At 41.1% G+C, this 24,098-nt stretch overlaps 1 protein-coding gene across 1 annotated transcript in view; it reads left to right on the forward strand.

Moving 5' to 3' along the window:
• LOC126481724 (uncharacterized) overlaps positions 1–24,098 on the forward strand; it is a 414,263-nt gene that overhangs the window by 158,880 nt on the left and 231,285 nt on the right. The gene's annotated exons all lie outside the window — the stretch shown is intronic.

Raw genomic sequence — 24,098 nt, forward strand, 5'->3', positions numbered from 1 at the left:
CTTGTACAATGGAAGTTATTCCTTGGCGTCTTAACATATGTCCTATCATCCTGTCCCTATTTTTTGTCGGTCTATTCCATATGCTCCTTTCTTCTTTACCTTATAAATCCATATATAGCACCACATCTCAAATGCTTCGATCCTCTTCTTTACCACTGTGCTTGTAATGTTGTCACTCTTGCTTTTCATTTCACCAAAGGTTGTTTGACTTTTTAAAATGATGAATCTGCTCTTCCGACGGCCAATTCTTTTTCGATTTTTCACATCTTCCATAAGGCCATTTCAACTTCTTTACCACTGCGCCTGTAATGTTGTCACTCTTGCTTTTCATTTCACCAAAGGTTGTTTTGACTTTTTAAAATGATGAATCTGCTCTTCCGACGGTCAATTCTTTTTCGATTTTTCACATCTTCCATAAGGCCATTTCAACTTCTTATACACTGCACCTGTAATGTTGCCACTCTTGCTTTTAATTTCCAAAAGCTTGTTTTGACTTTTTTAAATGATGAATCTGCTCTTCCGACGGCCAATTCTTTTTTGATTTCTTCACATCTTCCATAAGGACATTTGAACTTCTTTACTACTGCGCCTGTAATGTTGCCACTCTAGCTTTTCATTTCACCAAAGGTTGTTTTGACTTTTTAAAATGATGAATTTGCTCTTCCGACGGCCAATTCTTTTTCGATTTCTTCACATCTTCCATAAGGCCATTTCAACTTAACTTTCCTGCATCCCCATGTATTTCCTTCCTAAGCGACTTATAATGTAGTATTCCTCTCTTTCTCTGAACATTTGTGTACTACCTTCTTTCGCCGATCAGTTCAAATATTCCTTCTGTTACCCAAGATTTCTTAGACCTTGGTTTCCTTGTACCTATATTTGTCTGCCCTACTTCTGTAATTACCATTTTCACACATTCCGTTCCTGTTCAACTGAACTGCCAATTGTGGTATTCATTGTCATGGTATCTATAGCCTTAGAGAACTTCAAACACATTTCAGAATTGTACGTCAATTCAGTGGCCCTTTTTTTTCAGTACTGATTCTACCAGACAAATCTCTTAAACTTCAGTCTCCTCTTCATCAATACTAAATTGTGATCTGATCCTGTTTCTGCTCCTGGGTACACCTTGCAATCCAATATTTATTTGGACCGTGATGTGATCTAGCTGGAATCTTCGCGTGTGTCCAGACTTTTTTCAAGTCTGCTGCTCGTTTTATGAGTTTTGAACAGTGTATTTCCTATTAAAGTTGAAATTTATTGCAGAATCCAATTAGCCTCCTTATTTCTCATGCCTACCACCACCCCACTGTGGCTTGCAGAGTGTATATGTATAAAAGCAGACGTACACGTCCATTTTCTCCCATAACTCTGTCGCTCTTATTGCTCAATGTTATCCTCTCTTCCGAAGGCTTTCTTCCACTCCTTTTAGTCTCTTGTCGCTTGACCTTCTTCTCGATCTCTTACCCTCCATCTTCATCTAGTGCATCTTCCAAGCCGTCATCTATCATTCGCTTCATATGTCCATACAGTTTTAATCTTTTTTCAACAATTTTCTCTTGCAGGCGTTCTTTGCGTGTTATCTCGCTAACGCTTTCATTTCTCACCTCTACTTTTTCGTTACACTTATCACACTTATGAGAAACTACAGTTGACTTGCTTGACTACTATGTCCCCATTCCTTCACAACCTACGTTTCTGCACGCATGGTGTAGTTGGTACATAATACATTTAGTGTATTACCTCACTACTTGTTTCAGGATTTTCTTTGTTCCATGTCATTCCTCTCACACGTCTCTTGAACTATCAACTTCACTTGCACATTCACTTATCTGCTTTGTCTTTATCCTCTCCAAGTAGTTGAAACATCGCACCGTTTCCACCTGCTCACTCTTTTGCATTCTTTGCCTACATCCCAGTGTAACAAAAAATTATAGTAACTCCTTGATCACACCCAAAGGGTCACGTGATGGCGACTGTCCACCTTGTCATCCTTGCGATATAGCGTCATTTGGATGCAGTGTAGAGCAGTCCAGTCAATAAAGGGAAAATGGGGGCAGTAAATCGCTTATGGGCAGTTTCTGCGTAATTCCTGGCACACAGTTCTACACCGCTGGAGGGGAAATTGTTTCTTAGTCATCCTGTACGGCAGTTGTTGCATTCTTCCGGGAAAGACGAGTTCTCCCACCTAGAGCGCTTGCTCGCTTTTCTGTTTACAAACAGGATATACCTCCTCAGCGTTTTCTGTCCAGCTCTCTTTCGTCAGCAGACAAAAAAACTTCACTGATCTCGTGTTTATGTAGTATTTCAGTTTATTATTTGCAGCTTTTAAGTCGACATTTATGTAAAATACTTTCCAACAAACTGTGGCAGAGATGCGTTTAAGTTGTAAGTGCGATGTTGTCAGTGAGTTATGTAGTGTTGATGAGAAAGTGTTTGGACTGGTGAACGTGGCACCTTGCTGCTGTCTATCTACGACAGCGTTTCTAAATCCGAGTAACTGTTATACGTCCGAAAGAACAGACACCACGCCTTCATATAATTGATTCGTCTCGATGGGCCATGAATCCACCACCCCCGCAGGGGATGCACGATATCGTTCGGCCTCCAGCGGGAACGTGCAGTTAGCCAGAGTGGATTACACGCACGTGGAGTGCGGACGCGTGGCCCCAGGGGGGAATGTGAGTCGGCCGGGAAGCGCGCTCAGGTAGTCTGCACTGTGTCCGGATGGCGCAGTGGTTCACGCAGATGCCTAGTAAGCAGGAGATCCCAAGTTCGAGTCCCATTCCGGCTGGCCTAACCACATGTTCCGGTTTTGCAGGAATACTCCTGGTTTTCACATAAATGTTCCGGTGTCCCGAGAAAATCATGTGACACGCACAACTGTCGCGGTTTTTAATCGAGAAACAAAATGTGAGCAATGATATTTTCATTTAATCAAATATTTGTGAAAAACATGTTTCCTAGAATTAGAATGACATCGAAATATATATTTTCACCATATATAGGCCTACCACATTTGATTTAACTACTCTTGTGCCTAAAGAAAGAGTAAGAGACAGGTTGAAAAGAAAAGCGGGTATTACCTATTCCCGCCTCTGACTCGTCTACCTTCCACTTTATGGCCCTCGAGACAAGTAAAACCAAAACCAAAGGAAGTATAGAGGAGCAATACTTAAACCATTTCTCCTAACGGGACTGTAGTCATATGGAAGTTACTTTTGTGAAGAATGTGAGCGATGTGCCGTGTTTTAGCATCGCTTATTGAACATTGTTTGCAATGTATGCACGCTTGTCACAACAGTCTACAGTCAAACTTAAACTTAAATTTTAGTATGTAATGTATAGTTTGTATCTGATTGCTAATTCGTAATACTACATAGTTTCTATGATTGACAAGTAGTACCTAAGAGCCATGTAAGTGACTAAACAATGCAAAAAATATATCTAGGCTATTACAGTAAAAAAGTATATATCAGTTTTTTTGTGTCTGAGGAGAAATATTTCATTTGTTTGTAATGTGCCTACATTTTGCTTTTCAATTTACAAAATGAAGACACATTCTTGCTGTGGATTTTTCAGCCGCTGCATCGTCATAGGTCTATTGTCGATTTCAAAATATCCCGATAACTGCCAGAAGTAAGCGTAAGTGTAGGAACGAAGTTAAGTATGTAGCATAAACGCAAGTGTCCTGGTTTATTCTGTTTGAAATCTGTTTAGCCTAGGTCGACCACACATTTTCAATCGTCGCCGCTGATTTGACATAAAATTCCGTTGCAGCTGATATCAACAGTTCCTTCCCTTTTTTTCTTTACTTTCTTCCTCTTCCGCCATCAGTTTACATACCATCCAGCTGTGTTGCAATGGTTTGGTGTTGAATTAATGGTTGGACAGACAGTTACTGCACTTCTCTCACTATTAATTGTCTTATGGTAGTGTGCATAATTCCCTTGTAGACAGGCAATGCTGGCAGTTGTAGAGTTGGCAGCACCGAACAGAGCCAATTACCACACATGTACAGTATATGTTGCAAGGTGGATGTGAAGACGGCTGCTGGAATGGTAATCGCCATCTTAAAATGGTGAGCTGCTCTAATCAATTGGTTATATTGAGACATCGGAAATTCCGTATCACCTAGACGACCTACTTCTGTTTCAGAGGGAGTCACTTGAAGCCTCTGGGCCTCCTTAGATATTGGGAGGACTGAGGCTGGGGTGATGCAGTTGGTACCCCTCGTGATGTGAAAAGTGGCCGAGCATTGATAGTGGAGACAACGAAATCGATATTGTCGGATACATACTGACAGCATGCTACACTTGCGCACGTTCTTCAGTGTGGCATACAGTTGAGAGCTCCACGTGTTGAACTTTCTTTCATAGTAGAGCACTTAACAACTGCAAATAATGTAAGCGTCGGTTTACGCTGCCATTGTCGCAGTTAATAAAATACTTCTGCGCTGTTGACCGCTTTGTCATAGAGATGGGCAAACTGAAACACGTAACTGTTTCGAAACAAATCAAACAGTACAATGTAATGTTCCGATACGTTGTTTCGAAACAGTGAAACAGTTTGTGTTTTGTATTCTAATAAACCTACACATTTTATCATCTTGAATGTCTACTGTATAAGTATGTCCATATAAACACAAATGAGGTGCGAGAGCGCTAATCATGTCGCAGAAAGTATGAAACTATCACTTAGGCCTCGTATTTCATGCAGCAAATGCGCTGCTTTCGTGTCGCGTGACTTACATACTTTTCAATTGGCTGAGGACAGCCATAGCTGAAGACAGAAGAACCACCACGAACGGAACTGGAGGTGGGAGCAAACTGCAGAAACACACATTCCGTTAGTATGGGTAATATACCCATCCTGCTAATTTCCATCTACACAAAGGGAATCATTATGGGTAATAGGCACAGTGACTATAGACTCACAAATAACGCCAAATAATTCGAATAAATAACAAAATATAACAAATTTTTTTGTCTTTCAAGGTGTTTCGAACCGTTACTATAAATTCACCATGCTTCCCAGCCCTTCCCGTACACCATTACACTATCAGTGATTTGTCAAACAGATTGCTTGCAATTATACCTACATCAAATTTATGTATATCTCTAATAACTGTCACTCTACGCCTTTTTTTAATTCAAAATGTTGTAGGCTTACTTGCGTTTCTTAATATGATTACTGTACATGAACAGAGAGCATCTACATCTACATCTCCATCTACATTTATACTCCGCAAGTCACCCAACGGTGTTTGGCGGAGGGCACTTTACGTGCCACTGTCATTACCTCCCTTTCCTGTTCCAGTCGCGTATGGTTCGCGGGAAGAACGACTGTCTGAAAGCCTCCGTGCGCGCTCTAATCTCTCTAATCTTACATTCGTGATCTACTCGGGAGGTATAAGTAGGGGGAAGCAATATATTCGATACCTCATCCAGAAACGCACCCTCTCGAAACCTGGACAGCAAGCTACACCGCGATGCTGAGCGCCTCTCTTGCAGAGTCTGCCACTTGAGATTATTAAACATCTCCGTAACGCTATCACGGTTACCAAATAACCTTGTGACGAAACGCGCCGCTCTTCTTTGGATCTTCTCTATCTCCTCCGTCAACCCGATCTGGTACGGATCCCACACTGATGAGCAATACTCAAGTATAGGTCGAACGAGTGTTTTGTAAGCCACCTCCTTTGTTGATGGACTACATTTTCTAAGCACTCTCCCAATGAATCTCAACCTGGTATCCGCCTTACCAACAATTAATTTTATATGATCATTCCACTTCAAATCGTTCCGCACGCATACTCCCAGATATTTTACAGAAGTAACTGCTACCAGTGTTTGTTCCGCTATCATATAATCATACAATAATGGATCCTTCTTTCTATGTATTCGCAATACATTAATGCTGCAACTTCTCTGTATACTACAGCATCATCCGCGAAAAGTCGCATGGAACTTCCGACACTATCTACTAGGTCATTTATATATATTGTGAAAAGCAATGGTCCCATAACACTCCCCTGTGGCACGCCAGAGGTTACTTTAACGTCTGTAGACGTCTCTCCATTGATAAGAAATGTATGTTATAAAAAAAGTGTAATGTAACTGAATGATTTTCACATATTTATTATTTTGAATGTGAATAGTATGCGTTGTTTTATTGTTTGGTTAGTGTTTATAAAGCAGATGTTACGCCATTTCGAAACAGGACAGTCAGCTAGAAACGAAGCTTTATTTTCGGATATCTTCAGCTTCACGCTATTGCTTGTCAAAAAGATTTCGACACTCTTGAAAGTGTTTCATGAAGTGTTATGTTGTGTTTCAGTACCTGTGCCAAGCCCGAATCTCGTCCGACACAGAGCGGAATGAAACATCACTGTTTCGATACAAGCACAGGTGGACTGAAACAGCCTTATTTTGAAACAACGATACAGTTTCTGTGTCTGGCTCGAGATCGAATCTGGTCCGGTTATCCGAGACAGGGACGGAATGAAACACCACTGTTTCGAAACAGTGAACCACAGCCGTTCCGAAACACTGAAACAGTTCCACGTATCAATACACTGTATCGAAACATAGACAGTGGCCAAGTCTAGTCAGTATATTGTCAGCCCAGACAGCCGTGAGGAAGGCCATCCCGCAATAGTGGCCGAAACGACGGACAATTTTATATATTAACAGTGCAGTCAACAGCCCAGAAAATTTTTATTGCCATAACTGCAAATAAACAGTCACTTAATAAACTGAAATTAGCTACACTACATCAGCACCAGCTGAGTGAACGTATTTTGTCTGCTCACGCGAGAGAACTGGAGAGGAAGCTATGCGTGAAGCGTTCATTGAATTCGAAAGTGAAATTCTATGTACCGACTTGACAGAAAATCCTAGGAAGTTCTGGTCTTACGTTAAATCAGTAAGTGGCTCGAAACAGCATATCCAGACACTACGGGATGATGATGGCATTGAAACAGAGGATGACACGCGTAAAGCTGAAATACTAAACACCTTTTTCCAAAGCTGTTTCATAGAGGAAGACCGCACTGCAGTTCCTTCTCTAAATCCTCGCACAAACGAAAAAATGGCTGACATCGAAATAAGTGTCCAAGGAATAGAAAAGCAACTGGAATCACTCAATAGAGGAAAGTCCACTGGACCTGACGGGATACCAATTCGATTCTACACAGAGTACGCGAAAGAACTTGGCCCCCTTCTAACAGCCGTGTACCGCAAGTCTCTAGAGGAACGGAGGGTTCCAAATGATTGGAAAAGAGCACAGATAGTCCCAGTCTTCAAGAAGGGTCGTCGAGCAGATGCGCAAAACTATAGACCTATATCTCTTACGTCGATCTCTTGTAGAATTTTAGAACATGTTTTTTGCTCGCGTATCATGTCATTTCTGGAAACCCAGAATCTACTATGTAGGAATCAACATGGATTCCGGAAACAGCGATCGTGTGAGACCCAGCTCGCCTTATTTGTTCGTGAGACCCAGAAAATATTAGATACAGGCTCCCAGGTAGATGCTATCTTTCTTGACTTCCGGAAGGCGTTCGATACAGTTCCGCACTGTCGCCTGATAAACAAAGTAAGAGCCTACGGAATATCAGACCAGCTGTGTGGCTGGATTGAAGAGTTTTTAGCAAACAGAACACAGCATGTTGTTATCAATGGAGAGACGTCTACAGACGTTAAAGTAACCTCTGGCGTGCCACAGGGGAGTGTTATGGGACCATTGCTTTTCACAATATATATAAATGACTTAGTAGATAGTGTCGGAAGTTCCATGCGGCTTTTCGCGGATGATGCTGTAGTATACAGAGAAGTTGCAGCATTAGAAAATTGTAGCGAAATGCAGGAAGATCTGCAGCGGATAGGCACTTGGTGCAGGGAGTGGCAACTGACCCTTAACATAGACAAATGTAATGTATTGCGAATACATAGAAAGAAGGATCCTTTATTGTATGATTATATGATAGCGGAACAAACACTGGTAGCAGTTACTTCTGTAAAATATCTGGGAGTATGCGTGCGGAACGATTTGAAGTGGAATGATCATATAAAATTAATTGTTGGTAAGGCGGGTACCAGATTGAGATTCATTGGGAGAGTCCTTAGAAAATGTAGTCCATCAACAAAGGAGGTGGCTTACAAAGCACTCGTTCGGCCTATACTTGAGTATTGCTCATCAGTGTGGGATCCGTACCAGATCGGGTTGACGGAGGAGATAGAAAAGATCCAAAGAAGAGCGGCGCGTTTCGTCACAGGGTTATTTGGTAACCGTGATAGCGTTACGGAGATGTTTAACAAACTCAAGTGGCAGACTCTGCAAGAGAGGCGCTCTGCATCGCGGTGTAGCTTGCTCGCCAGGTTTCGAGAGGGTGCGTTTCTGGATGAGGTATCGAATATATTGCTTCCCCCTACTTATACCTCCCGAGGAGATCACGAATGTAAAATTAGAGATATTAGAGCGCGCACGGAGGCTTTCAGACAGTCGTTCTTCCCGCGAACCATACGCGACTGGAACAGGAAAGGGAGGTAATGACAGTGGCACGTAAAGTGCCCTCCGCCACACACCGTTGGGTGGCTTGCGGAGTATCAATGTAGATGTAGATGTAGAAGCGCTGGGGAGGTACAGCCTGTCTGTGAACTAAAAGCTTAGCAGCGCTGGTGGCAAAGGGAGTCGCTTTGCCCAGAAGAACGCTGCAGCTGCCGCACAGGATAAGTAACAATCAATTTCCCCACTAGCAGTGTACGAAGGTTGAATGAAAAGTAATGCCTCCACCTTTGTTAATTGAGTTTGGATGGGAATATTTTAATAAATCAAACACAAAGATAATCCTTAGAATGTCATCTTCAATTACCAGTATTCACTTATTATTACCTTATCTTCTGATGAAGTCACCCTTAGAGGTGACGAAACCTGGTCAAGGTATATAGAAAACCTATGCAACCGGTTGGCAGATTTTTACATATTTTCAAATATTCACCTTTCCACATAGCCACCAGCCAATTGGATACATTTCTGCCAACGATGACCAAATTTTCTGAACCCGTCGCGGAAGAAGTCGACACTCTGTTTCCGCAAGCACAGTCTCACAGTTCCCTCAACGTCTTCATGGGAAGCATAATGATGTCCCCGCAGATCATCTTTCACTATCGGGAACAGATGGAAGTCAGACGGTGCTAAATCTGGACCGTATGGAGGATGCCGTATGGCGGTGAGATTCAGTCACTGAAATTCTGCTGTGGTGGCACGTGAAGTGTGTTTGTCACTCAGGTCAGATGTTCCCACCTCGACATCTTTAAAATTACTCGCCCAACGACGCACAATACTCACATCAACACAATCACCATAAACTACTTTCATTCTCTGATGAATCCCCTTTGGGGTGACACCTTCTGCTGTCAAGAGTTCAGTGACTGCACGTTGCTTAAATCGCGTTGACCGGCCGTCTGCGCAGGGTTCCATACTTTACACTGTAACAAAACAATCGTTCAGTGCTAAGACTTCCCGCCAACTGGAGCTGAAGACAAGAGGCTAAGGAACAAGCCAGTACCTACCGCATACCAGTGCTGCCAACTGTTGAAGAGTTACGAAGGTGGAGGCATCACTTTTCAGTCACCCCTCGTAGGACAGTGTGCAGAGATTAGTGTTATAACTAACTCACACCTGCCGTCCATGTATTGGTAACGCACTTTATGGATAATAACTCCCCTCCTCCCCCCCCCCCCCCCTTCGGGAGTTTCTGCACACTATGCCGCCACTCAATAGAAACTGAAATCAAAGACCTCTACTTTCGACGTCATCTTCCTCTCCGTTGATCCTGCCATCTAGACATCACACAGCAACCACGAGACATCTGTAGTGTGACTCAAAAAATGGCTCAATTGGCTCTAGCACTATGTGAGTTAACATCTGAAGTCATCAGTCCCCCAGATTTTAGAACTACTTAAACCTAACTAACCTAAGGACATCACACACATCCATGACCGAGGCAGGATTCGAAACTGCGACCGTTGCAGCAGCGCAGTTCCGGACTGAAGCGCTTAGAACCGCTCGGCCACAGCGGTCGGCAGTGTGACTCAGTGACACATAATACTGTAGTTACAGCACACCAGAATTGTTCACACTGATGAAGACTGTAAGAAACAGTAGCAGAAACGTGTTTTACGATTATTTTAAAGCATGTTCTAGACAAACACATAATTCTGTCGGTTTCTACCCACAGACAATATAATTTCAATATTCAGGGTCTTCAATAAGAAACTATGCACTTCGTAACTTGCTGTATTAAAGTCATGGAAGTTATAAGAGATGCTGGACGTGATCCCCTTGAAATTGAAGACACAGTTGCACACGTTTCTGCATCTTCTTGAAGACGTTGTGCAGAACTTCGGAAGCGATGTTACGAATGTGACGTGTCAGTGCAGCTTAGAGTTCTTGTATAGTGAGGCGATTGCCTTCATAGGTCCTCGAGAGATGATGTAGTCACTGAGGACGTCCTTTCAAAAGTTCATCGCCTTGTGGGCGGTATGTGAAGTCGCCCCATCCTGATGGAGCCAGGCATTCTCTGTTTCGTCCTCATTCAGTTCACCTGTTCGCCCCCGGTAGCTGAGTAGTCAGCGCGACAGAATGTCAATCCTAATGGCCCGGGTTCGATTCCCGGCTGGGTCGGTGATTTTCTCCGCTCAGGAACTGGGTGTTGTGTTGTCCTAATCACCATTATTTCATCCCCATCGACGCGCAAGTCGCCGAAGTGGCATAAAATCTAAAGACCTGCACCCAGCGAACGGTCTACCTGACGGGAGGCCCTAGTCACACGACATTATTAGTTCACCTAGGAAGGGCTCCACAATGCAGATGCAGTACCGTTCTTTATTTGTAGTGTCTGTTGTAACCGTGACCAGAACGGCCGCGGGGTTGCCGTGAAGGAAAGTTCGGCGGGACCCACGGAGCGGCCCGCGAACAACAACACAAACGGGAGAGGACGGACACGAACAATAAAGGACCTTACGAACAACAACAAAATAGAAACAACAGAGTCACAAGAAAACCTAATTAATCAACCACGTCCACTCGTACACAGAACAAAGAACGTAAATACGCTGTCTGAGGCGATATGTCGATAGACGCAGACCAAGGTTAGACTGACTGGCTGAGCATTTTTTTTTTTTACTTTGTTGTTATTTTAAAACCTGTACAACAGGCAGGCTGTCAGCAGCATTCTACGCTGCTCTTCAGCCATAGAATACACAATGAGAAAAAGACAGGAAGAATACACATAAGTTCCAGAGCGGAGGGCAATAAAACAGTAGACACATAAATACAAACATGGAGCCATTCACACTCGACGGTAATCCACACGGCAAACTTTTGAAACGACGCACAAACACTGAAGATGGCGATGGCACAGGTGAACGAAGGAGTGCGACGGTGAACACTGAACACTAAACACGACGGCACACACGAGACACTGAGGGCGATGATCTCTGGCGCGCGAAAGTCCACGTAGAGTGTGCGAGTCCGGGGACCTGCCAAGAAAGGAGGAGGGGGGGGTGGGAGAGGGAGAGGGGAGAGCAGAGATGCCATGTGCAGAGGAGATAGGAGGAAAGGAGGAAGGGGGAGGGGAAGCCTGGGGGAAGAGGGATGGAGGAAGAGGGATGGGGGGAAAAGGAGAGAGAAGGGAGGGAGGGTGCCTAAAGGAAAGGACACCGGAAGTGGGGGGGGGGCAGGATCAAAGTTGATAGGAGGGGTAGATGGAGGGGAGGAGGACATCATCAGGGAGGGGGAGCTGGCGGAAGCCACCTTGGGAGAGGGTAAGGAGGGTGGAGAGATGGAGGCCGGGTGGGACATGGGAATACAGGCGCGGCAGCGGGCGGGGGTGGGAGAGGATGGGCGAGACAAGCGGGTGAGGAGGATCGAGTTTGCAGGAGGTGTACAGGATCCGTATCCTCTGGCTGAGCGAGTGGCAGTCGCTTAAACACATGATCGGAGACGCCACGATTGCCCGCTGGGACCACGTGTTCCACTGTGGCGCCCTCACATTAAACGTGAGCCAGGAGGCGCGCGCCGCCAGGGCTTACAGCGCGATGGTGCAGACACCTCTAGGGGTCTTCGACGTCCAGGCTGTCTGGCGCGTGCTACCAGAGTGTCCTAAAAGGAGATCGGCCCAATGATGCGTTTACGACTCACAGTGCACCAAACACCAACCCTTTGATCATTCAGTGGGGACACCTTACATTCATGCCGATTCTCTGGCTATTTACTTAACCAGAGAGGTGAAACCATGGCTCATCCATGAAAAACGTTGTGTCGAGAATCCCCTCACCGTTGTCCTGCCTGAAGTACAGAAACCAGTTGCACAAGTTCACACGGGCCGGGCGATCGGTGTCTGTCAGTTCATGCACGATCGACATTTCGTACGGATACATGAACAGTGTGCATGGGGGCTTTATTAAATAAAAGATTGAAAATATTTTTAGTAGCTGTAGCTGTATTTCCGATTACGTAAGTCTCGTAATCGGTTGGCCCTGACTAGAATTGTTACGCTATCTGACTGCAGAGAACAATGTAAGAAAATTTCAGTAAACACAGTTAATTAATTAAGTCCCCAGCAACTAAAAAACCAACAAAACCAATAAGCACAAAAGTAACTGTTCTGTATGTGGGAGTGTGACTCAACGTCCACATCTGGCACGGTTCTTCTCAAACAAGACAAGAATTCTTAAATACCAATTATACCGACGTGACAAAAGAAATTTAGAAAAACTATAATTACGCAAGAAAACCAAAATTCACTCTAATACAAGAACACGAGCCAGATGCTTTGTTGACTGAACCTGTAGTGACACATTATTTCAGATACACAACTAATAAAGGAACATTATAAATTTTACCTTCATATATATTGACGAAATGCACTCATTACAATAACATCTGCTATCTCTCCCATCAAATAACTGCATAAGACATGGAACTATACTCTTTACTACAACATCTTGCTCCAACTTCACAACAACCACGAGCTCTCGACAAAACTGTCCTCTACGATCTCTTCACAAGCACTGACTGCTATGAACTCTCAACAACCACTGTGGAGGCGGCTTAATAGTACTCTTTGGCGCAATCTCTGGCGCAGTGGCACAGTGTAGCCACCTTTCATATGCCCCTCCTCCACAGGCCAGAATTTGATGGTATTTTTGCCAGCATTGGTGGTGAAAATACCACCAAATTCGTCCAGAAAAATACAGACAAAAATAAAAGATAATATTAATACCTAAATATCACATAATTAGTTAAAATTTTGGCTTTGCACTGACCTTTTACTAACCTAATATATGAAATACAGTAAGCAATACAACTTCTTTTCATGCATGTGGCTTTACATAGTAGTTTACACAATATACAAAAAAAACAGTTTATACAAATGTTCACATAAAATGCCTTCAATGATTATTCTATACAAAAAAAAGATACTAACAGGTGACATCTTTTCAGTAGGAGCAGTCCATCAGTTGCACCCAGTAAAGTTTAGCAGGTACACCCAGCAACAAGTCACATTAATTCAGTAGAAGCAATCCATCAGATGCACCCAGCAATGTTAAGCAGGTGCAGACACCAACAAGTGACATTAGTTCAGTAGAAACAGTTCCATCTGTTGCACCTAGCAATGTTGAGCAGGTGTAGACAGCAACAGGTGACTTCATTTCAGTAAAAACAGTTCATCAGTTGCACCCAGCAATGTTGAGTAGGTGCAGACACCAACAAGTGACATCATTTCAGTAGAAGCAGTCCATTAGTGGCACCCAGCAATGTTGAGTTGGTGCAGACAGCAACCAGTGACCATCATTTCAGTAAAAACAGTTCATCAGTTGCACCCAGCAATGTTGAGTAGGTGCAGACACCAACAAGTGACATCATTTCAGTAGAAGCAGTCCATCAGTTGCACCCAGCAATGTTGAGCAGGTGCACACAGCAACAAGTCACATTAGTTCAGTAGAAGCAGTTCATCAGTGGCACCCAGTAAAGTTGAGAGCAGGTGCAGACACCAACAAGTGACATCATTTCAGTAGAAGCAGTCCATCAGTTTCACCCAGTAATGTTGAGTTGGTGCAGACAGCAACAAGTGACATTATTTCAGTAGAAGCAGTCCATCAGAGGCACCCAGCAATGTTGAGTAGGTGCAGACAGCAACAAGTGACTTCATTTCAGTAAAAACAGTTCATCAGTTGCACCCAGCAATGTTGAGAGCAGGTGCAGACACCAACAAGTGACTTCATTTCAGTAGTAACAGTTCATCAGTTGCACCCATCAATGTTGAGCAGGTGCAGACACCAGCAAGCAACATCATTTCAGCAGAAACAGTTCATTAGATGCACCCAGCAATGTTAAGTAGGTGCAGACAGCAACAAGTGACATTATTTCAGTAAAAACAGTTCATCAGTTGTACCCAGCAATGTTGAGAGCAGGTGCAGACACCAACAAGTGACACCATTTCAGTAGAAGCAGTCTATTAGTGGCATCAGCAATGTTGATCAGGTGCACACAGCAACAGGGGACATCTTTTCAGTAGAAGCAGTCCATCAGTGGCACCCAGCAATACTGAGTAGGTGCAGACAGCAAAAAGTCACATCTCTCTGCAGAAGCAGTTCGATCAAACTCACTAGCACTGATCACACTGTCCATCAGAGTTTATGAGCACAAATTAAACATGTCCTAATGTCACACATCATGTTGAAAAGTGCAGGTAACAGTTCAGAATATTTATCTTCACTAATCAGACAGTTCAGGCATGAACAATAGTTGGAATACACATACAAATGCTTTTACAGTAACATACAAATCATAACAAACACACAAATGATGTCAGATAATTGTCCTATTAACTATTACAATACACAAATACCAATAAACCTATAATATTTATGGGTGTCAGTGCAAGCCACTACAAACAAATAAAATAATATTTAGGAGATAGGTGGTTAGGATTAGGAAAGGAAAACACACAAAACACACTCACTCATCTCTCATCCACATTAAGTACTACTGTGTAATTGAATAGTGTTAATTGTGTAAATGTAATTCTGTCAAAATCTGATGTTCATCATGTGTATCAAGTAGTACTGGCAGCAATGTATAACAGTCAATAATAGTTAGTCAACGTCATAGTCATCATGTCAAGACCAATGTTTGCCAAGCCAGATCAAATGTACTGTTGTTGAACAACTGTCAGTGAGCCAAGATATGCAATTACTTCCTCTCTCCAAAAAAAAAGTATATACTGCTAGTGATTTAACAAAGTGTGTGTATAGGCTATCTTCCTTCTACTTTAGTGTTCTAGTCTGCTATCTTCATCCTCCTTGTTCCATAAGACCAACAAAAAAAATATGCTCCTCACTTACTTTACCTCTTATACACCAAAACTCAAATAATCATCAGCATCACATAATCTCAATACGTCACTAATACTTCTTCAATACGTCGATACATATAACTCTTATCATCAATATCATTTATCTTACCTCTTGTCCACAAAAACTCCACTAATCTTCTACTTCACATACTCTCAATACCTCAATAATACGTCGCTACATATAAACCTCAGCACCAATATCATTTCACTTCCATAACAACTCTTTCCTCTAGTCAGTCTCCTTGAACAAGTACAGATAAAATCCTAATGCAAACCTCATCATCTCATACAATCCGAAGACACATTGTCAACACACAACCTCTGTGTAATCCATCTGACCCAAATTTTCTACTCATTATAAATTATAAGATACATTTTGGTTCCTTGTCCATCATTAAATAAAAGAAATGTATACCTGACCTCTAACAGACTTAGTTCGAATAACTCTCAGTAATTACGTACGATTACGGAGTGTGAATGATCATAATATTTCACAGTGTGTACACCACTTCAAGAATTATGGCAGAAGCAAACATGTGGAGTATTTCTTGTGTCAAGTGTCACTTCCTATTTCAATTGCTCACGAAAAATGCAGTGTAATAATTGTTAATGGTCTAAACCTAGTTTTGGTCTGTCATGTCGTTAGCTTCCTTCCTATTAGCATAAATTTATACAGCTTCCATAAAACCTCCAGCTCATGTGACTTCTATGACTTTCTTGTACTAATGTCGTTCGTCGAATTACAGCAGTTAATTTTCTTATCTTAAAAATATATGGCACTGAGCGTAAGCAAAACTTGCAATAGCGAGTAAATATACCAGTAGAGAACAAAATGTCAACAAGTGGATGCAGCACAATTCCTACAACGAGGCTCTGCCAAGCGAACAATCTATAATTAATACAGTAATGTGACCTAAACTCTATGTTCATACACAGTATATCAGCATTTCTATATACCAAATTAAAGAGCAGTTATGGCAACAAAACAGAAATGTGTAAATATGTAATCCATGCAAAAAGCAGCAAACATATATCTTACGTAATAAACAGGTTATTAGCAACATATCAGCATAAGCAAATAAATGTTCATATGTCATCTTAATAAGTAAACATGGAGGCGCAAGCAGATAAATCACAAAGTATAACTTACATACCTAAACACATCAGCACAATAAATCAGGTTACCATTACAATTTAAATAAATAAGCACAACAGACACATAATAAGAAAATATGACATCAGTGAAAAAGCATAGCGGCTAAGCGATGCATAATATATACAAGTCACAACCCAGTTCATTAATCAATAATTGTCAAAATCAGTAAATGTATACAAGCACGTCGCTTCACACGTAAATTCATAGAACATGAAATTTAGCACAAAGTATGAATCACGTAATCGCGAGCAGCAAATTACGTCTAAAGTACGTACCTAAGTGGAAATAGGTTACCTGTAAATGAACTCAATGAATAGTTACCCTTTTTTAGTTTATTAGTTTCTTCTTCGAAATTACATTCTTCCTGAAAATTTCTCGATAGCAGGTCCTCTTAACGTCGGAGACACACAGAATTTACCTGAAGTTCTTAAATACTTTATACAACCGTATCCTGCAAAATACTGAATGTTAATAACATAATTCATCAAGTCCTTATAGCTTTATAAAGAATTTAGTCGGAGAAATTAGACTGTGTATTTGTTTACGGCTGTCAGTGCATTCGCACTGAGCGCTCGATCAGCTGTAGCCGCTTGACGTAGGAAGTCATTGTTTGCGGTCAACGACTGCCTCGTGCGGCGCGCAGACTTCACTGTTGCTTTGAGTATGTGCCGCCGCCAAAACACAGCGCGGTATCCTTGTACTCTCTGCGTGTTTACATCTAGCTGTTAGTTTTTCACAAGTATGTCATTCCACAAAAATTTTTACGTTAGATATATGATGTATTCCTTTAGAGCGTCGTGATTTAAGAGTTTCTACTTCAACAGTGCTATCATGTATAATTTTACGAATTCTATATGGACCGTTATAAAGCAGAAAAAATTTGCGACACAAGCCTTTTCCTTTATGAGACAAACGGTGAGACTTAACTAACACCTTTTGACCAACTGACAAGAATTTTGAACGACCAGGACGTCTAGCTGATTTCTCTCTTCTAGCAGCCGCAGACGCAATATTTCGTAGAGCCAGGTTGACAACTTCAGAATGCCGTAGTTTCCGTGAAGGCGGAAAAGGAACGATTTCAGAAATGCGATTTGTTGGTACTTTATTTTTTAATATCAATAGAGGCGGTAAAGAAGTTGAGTCATTAGGAAGTTCATTCAGAATGTTTTGAAAAATGTGAAGGTACTGATCCCAAGTTCTGTGATTCTGATGACAATAAAGACGGCACAATTTATTGATTTCCTTCATCCATCTCTCTGAAGCGTTGGATTGAGGGTGAAAAAGTGAAATGAAAATTGGTTTAATTTTACGACGCTGTAGAGTACGAAGCCAAATTTTAGAACGAAACTGTGATCCATTATCTGATATAACCTTATCAACATGACCAACTTCTTTAAGAAAATGTTTGATGAAAGCGTTAGATACTGAACGAGCTGTTGCTTTGCGTAAAGGTGTAAAACACACATATTTTGACGTCAACTCCACTGCTACGAAAATGTACGCAAAACCATTAGTAGATCGAACCACTGGACCGAACAAATCGACTGCAGCCATCTCCTTCAATTTCGCTGGAATGACGGGAAACAACGGTGCTCTGTGAGAAATCGTTGGAGGCTTAGCCATTTGACATAATTTACATTTGGCAAGAACAGATCGAATACGTTTTTCCATATTACTGAAGTAACAATTTTCTCGTAATTTGTGAAAGCATTTTCGGGGACCAAAGTGTGCATAACTGAGATGCGTATACCAAATCAATTTATTGACCCACTCATCAGGAATACAAACTAACCAAACGGAGTTGTCGACCGATTTTCGTTTAAAAAGAATGTCATTGCGAACTAGATAATGCTGTCTAATCGCTACGCTTTCCTTTCTCCTCCACTTCTCCTTAATGTCCTTCCAGATTGGATCCTTATTTTGCTCCTTAGCGATATCCTGGAGCGAAGACGAAATAAAGTTCTCAAACGCAACACCTTGAATATACATCAAACAAAAATTGTTTTCCTTGCAGTCCTCTTCAGCACTTCGTTTCAAACCCATAGGTGCACGTGATAAAGCATCGGCAACAATATTAGAAGAACCCTGTATGTAAACAATACTGAAGTCAAATTCCTGTAGGTACAACGCCCATCGTGACAATCTGCCGTGAGTTAATTTTGTTGACATAAGAAATTCCAGAGCTCGATGATCGGTGTAAACCTTAGTATGTCTGCCAAACAAAAATGTGCGAAATTTTGTAAAAGCCCAAACAACAGCCAAAGCTTCAAGTTCCGTAATCGAATAATTCTTTTCTGATTTAGAGAGAACACGACTTCCAAATGCAATAGTTTTCTGTACTACAACGCCGTTTTCTTCTATCTCTTGAAATAAATGTGCACCTAGGCCTTTGTATGATGAGTCCGTCGCCAAACAAAATTCTTTAGATAAATCCGGATGTGAAAGAAGTGGAGCAGCAACTAAAGCATCACGAAGTTGTTCAAATTCTGACTGAGCTTCCTCATCCCAACACCAATTAGATTTCTTTCCGGATAGTTCACATAAACGAGGTGTGGCCAAATCGTCCAATCTAACAAAGCGTCTAAGAAAATTGCAGACACCAAGGAAACTACGAACATCACGTTTTGTGGTAGGAACAGCATAATTACGAATAGCATCTAGTTTCTCTGGATCAGGAAGAATACCTTCTGTAGATATAATGTGACCGAGAAATTTCACCTGAGAACGACCAAATTCAGATTTTTCCAAGTTCACTGTCATGCCAACTTTTGCAAAGATACGTAATAATGAGTCCAAAATTTTGTTGTGTTCACTCCAAGAACGTTTAGCGATAAGAATGTCGTCAACATAAGAAGTAATATTGTCACGAAGACAAACAGGTAAAATTTCATTTAAGCTACGAATGAATGCTGCTGAAGATACTGTAAGTCCAAACGGTAATTTCCGAAATTGGTAACAGTTACCAAAAGCTAAAAAGGCAGTATATTTTCTACAATCAGGGTGGAGTTCTATTTGCCAAAAACTTGCGCGCATGTCAATCGTGGACAAAACTTTAATTCCATGGAAATGTTGAAGAAGTTCATCTAAATTTTGTGGGCGGTCAGTTTCAGGAATAATGATATTGTTTATCTGTCTGGAATCCAGAACCAAACGAATTGATCCATCCTTTTTAAGAACAACGTGTAATGGGCTAGTATAAGGACTGACTGCAGGCTCAATAATGCCCTGATCTAACATGTACTGAAGTTCATTCTTAACCTTGTCTCTGTAAGCCAAAGGAATAGCGTACGTTTTCCCGCGAAATGGTGTGTGTTCTTTCACTTTAAATAAATATTGTAGGCCTTGTATAGTTCCTGTGTGATGACTAAACACTGTAGCATGTGAAGTCAAAATGTGGTGCAGCTCTTCTCTTGCAACGTCATCTGGCACTTCAGCTTTCTTAACCTTTTCGTTAATTAATTCTTCGCTATTAATTATATCATCCATCGCGTCTCTGTATCTGTTGTCATTATCATGAATAAACACATTGTCGTCATAATGCTCAACGAAAACATCAGAAGTAAGAAACCTTAAACATTTTGTATCTGACTCAGATCTTGTTAAACACTCGAAAAATTTTAAACATTTCGGCATTCCAGCAACAGTCAAATTTACACTTCCTTCTTTAAAGTTCAAAATTGCCTTATGTGCGTTAAGAAACTCCATACCTAATATAATTTGTGTACTGAGTAATGGAACAATAATAAAATTAGCAGAAAATTCGTATCCTTGACAAATGAAATTTAAATTGGTCTGTTGTTTGACCTCCACACTTTTTCCAGAAATAGCACCTCGAATTGTAGTTTTAGAAATAGGTAACACAGGACAGGCAATAGTTCTTTCACATATACGAAAAACTGATTCACTAATGACATTCAATGGGCTCCCAGAATCTAAAACTGCAGTGAACTTATTCTTACCCACACATACTTCAATAACAGGATGTAAAAATGCGTCTACATTATTTTCCTTTTCATCTAACAAAATGTCTCTCATGTCTTCCAGGCGTACGTAGTGTAAAGTCGTAGTGTCATTACTTTCTGAACCGTCTATATTTGTGCCAGAAGCCGAAGCTACAAGTCATTGTCGATTGTTTGCGTCACGTCTTTGATTATTCGCGTTATTTCGCGGATCGATTTCAACGATTTGCACTTGTCTCTCAGAAGTTCTGTCACGTGGAGGATGCCAATTAGGTCCCTCCTGTCTGTTAGATGCAAATTCTGGGTTGTGTCTGTTATTAAAATTTCTGTTTTCCTGTCTGTCTGCATAACTACTTCTTGTGTAATTTCGACTGTCATTTCTGAAATTATTGTTGTATCTACTACCCTGATTGTTCCCATAGTAAGAATTCCTATTACTGTTAGAATAATTTCTGTCTTGATAACACCGATTACTGTTTCCGTATGATTGATCATTCCGATACGAATTACCGTTATTGTAATTCTCTGTGTAATTTCTGTTAGAACGTCTATTATTGTCATAGGGCTGGTATCTATTGTCCTGTCTGTTACGTCTGTCATTCTCAAAATTACCGCTATAACGTCCGTTCCGACCACTATCAATTTTCTCTGAAAATCTATTGTAATTACTGTTACTGAAAAGGTTACAAGAGGTCCCGTCGTCGTTGTCATACTCAAGTTCTTGCAACAAAGTCTTAAAAGTTTCAATGTCGTCTTTACATCTTCCGGCCAAAGCAATTTGTCTTATTGATTGTGGCAGCTTAGTTAAACAAATGCGAATTAATTCAGTCGGGCTATACGGGTTGGACAGGAACTGATTCTTTCGAATCATATCTTCAAAGTACTCTGCCGGCGTGCGGAACTCAGACTGTTTAAAATTGCGCTGCATAATCAGACTATGTTTGACTCTGTCTTGTGTGTTTTCGGACCAATATGCCGATAGAAATGCATGATAAAAATCATTTAGATTATTACAATCTCTAATGAGTGCACGCATCCGCGTCGCCGGTTCGTTTTCTAAATATCCACACATGAATTCCAGTTTGTGACTTAGTGGCCAATTTGGTGGAAGTGCGTACATAAATTGATCTAACCATGCACATGGATGTATGTCATTCTTAGAATTGCGGAAGATCTTAAATTTCCGGACAGTCAAAAAGTGTTTATAATCAAAGTTTTCGCCTCGTGGCGACAAAGACCTACGGCGTCTGTCCCAGTCCGAATGTCGATTATTGTAAAGTTCGCGCGCCTGGCGCTCTCTTGTTGCATCCCGTAAATGAAACAAATTATTTTCTTCAAACCCCTCTGCTACCTGTGATTCCAAATTTCTTCTGCTATCTTTTCCTACAATTTCCCCTTCGATCAGCTTGACTTGCTTTCGTAATGCCTCAAATTCCCTTTTCACGCGTTCATTAAATTTTCCCTGATTTTCAACATGCTTATTTATGTTCTGGTATTCTTCGGTTTCTGCAAATGGTAATGGAGCTGTATCATCCGAATCTCTGTCCCCATGTAAACTAAGATTTGTCAGTTTATCTGAAATTTCCTCCACTCTTTCCGATAAGTCACCAAATTGTTCTTTCTGTTTATTTACGTCTTCCGTAAGTGTCGCGACTCGGGTTTCAGTATTGTCACATGTGGTAGCTAGCTGTTCATATTGTTGTGTTAGATTATTTATTCTGTCATTTGGTACGGATTCCTCGATTCTTTCAAATATTTCTTCCTTATCCTTTGCACGTTGTAAATTTAACTCTGAAAAATTCTGTACTATCACGCGATCTCTTTCTTCCTGTTCTCTATCCTGTTCCCTTTGTCTGATTTCTACTGCAATTAATCTATTATTGTGAGAATTCAGAATCGGTTGTACTTCTTCCCTGATTTCTTTCTTTAATTCATCTTTCATATTTTTGAAACATGTCCCTATTCTTGAATCTAACCGTGTTTCCAAAGTTCCCATCTCTGTTTTAATTGTTCCAATCTCTGTTTTTAATTCAGATCCAAACCGTGTTTCCATTGTTCCCATCCGTGTTTCCATTGTTCCCATATCAGTTTTAATTTCAGATCGCAAAGTTCCCATCTGTGTTTCCATACGTGCTCCCAAATTTAATATAGCACTCATCAACTGCTCCATATTAAATTGTTCAGAATTCTTTTCGCCCCTAACATTTCCCACAAAACTAACTTCCTTCTGCATAGCCATAAGGCTATCTGTGTTCGATACTATTCCAGAATCTTCCATCGTTAATCTCGTATTCTGTGAATTTTCTGATTGAGAAAAATTTTGAAATGGTTCCGGACTATTTTCCCGACTTATTACATTGTTTTCCACTTCATTATCCATCATACTGTTTTCCTCTGTTGGCGAGTTCGCCATGTCAACAATTTCGTCATTCTCACTATTCATCATTTTTCCCTTTTTCATCGATCGCGTAATCATTTGCAAAACATACAAAAAATTCGTCACTGTACGAAAATTACACACGGTGACTCTTTATCTCAACAATACCATTCAAATGCAATGACTCCCTCAAACACGATCAATCGAACAATTGAAATAATTGCACAAAATTGTCAAACGCGTATACAAGGCAATAAAAAAATTAAATTTTGAAAAATACCATTAGAAGAATGCTAATTACCAAATCTACACACTCAATACAGACTACAATCACTAAACTACAAATTGCTACAGCAATACTACAGTCTACAATTTTCACAATCAGAAGAATCCAAGGGACGATCCGAAGCAGCGGTCGCCACGTGCATGGGGGCTTTATTAAATAAAAGATTGAAAATATTTTTAGTAGCTGTAGCTGTATTTCCGATTACGTAAGTCTCGTAATCGGTTGGCCCTGACTAGAATTGTTACGCTATCTGACTGCAGAGAACAATGTAAGAAAATTTCAGTAAACACAGTTAATTAATTAAGTCCCCAGCAACTAAAAAACCAACAAAACCAATAAGCACAAAAGTAACTGTTCTGTATGTGGGAGTGTGACTCAACGTCCACATCTGGCACGGTTCTTCTCAAACAAGACAAGAATTCTTAAATACCAATTATACCGACGTGACAAAAGAAATTTAGAAAAACTATAATTACGCAAGAAAACCAAAATTCACTCTAATACAAGAACACGAGCCAGATGCTTTGTTGACTGAACCTGTAGTGACACATTATTTCAGATACACAACTAATAAAGGAACATTATAAATTTTACCTTCATATATATTGACGAAATGCACTCATTACAATAACATCTGCTATCTCTCCCATCAAATAACTGCATAAGACATGGAACTATACTCTTTACTACAACATCTTGCTCCAACTTCACAACAACCACGAGCTCTCGACAAAACTGTCCTCTACGATCTCTTCACAAGCACTGACTGCTATGAACTCTCAACAACCACTGTGGAGGCGGCTTAATAGTACTCTTTGGCGCAATCTCTGGCGCAGTGGCACAGTGTAGCCACCTTTCAAGTGATGTCCAGAGAATCTTGTGAGTGGAACACG

This window comes from Schistocerca serialis, chromosome 5, assembly GCF_023864345.2.
Source record: "Schistocerca serialis cubense isolate TAMUIC-IGC-003099 chromosome 5, iqSchSeri2.2, whole genome shotgun sequence".
Classification (NCBI taxonomy): Eukaryota; Metazoa; Arthropoda; class Insecta; order Orthoptera; family Acrididae; genus Schistocerca; species Schistocerca serialis.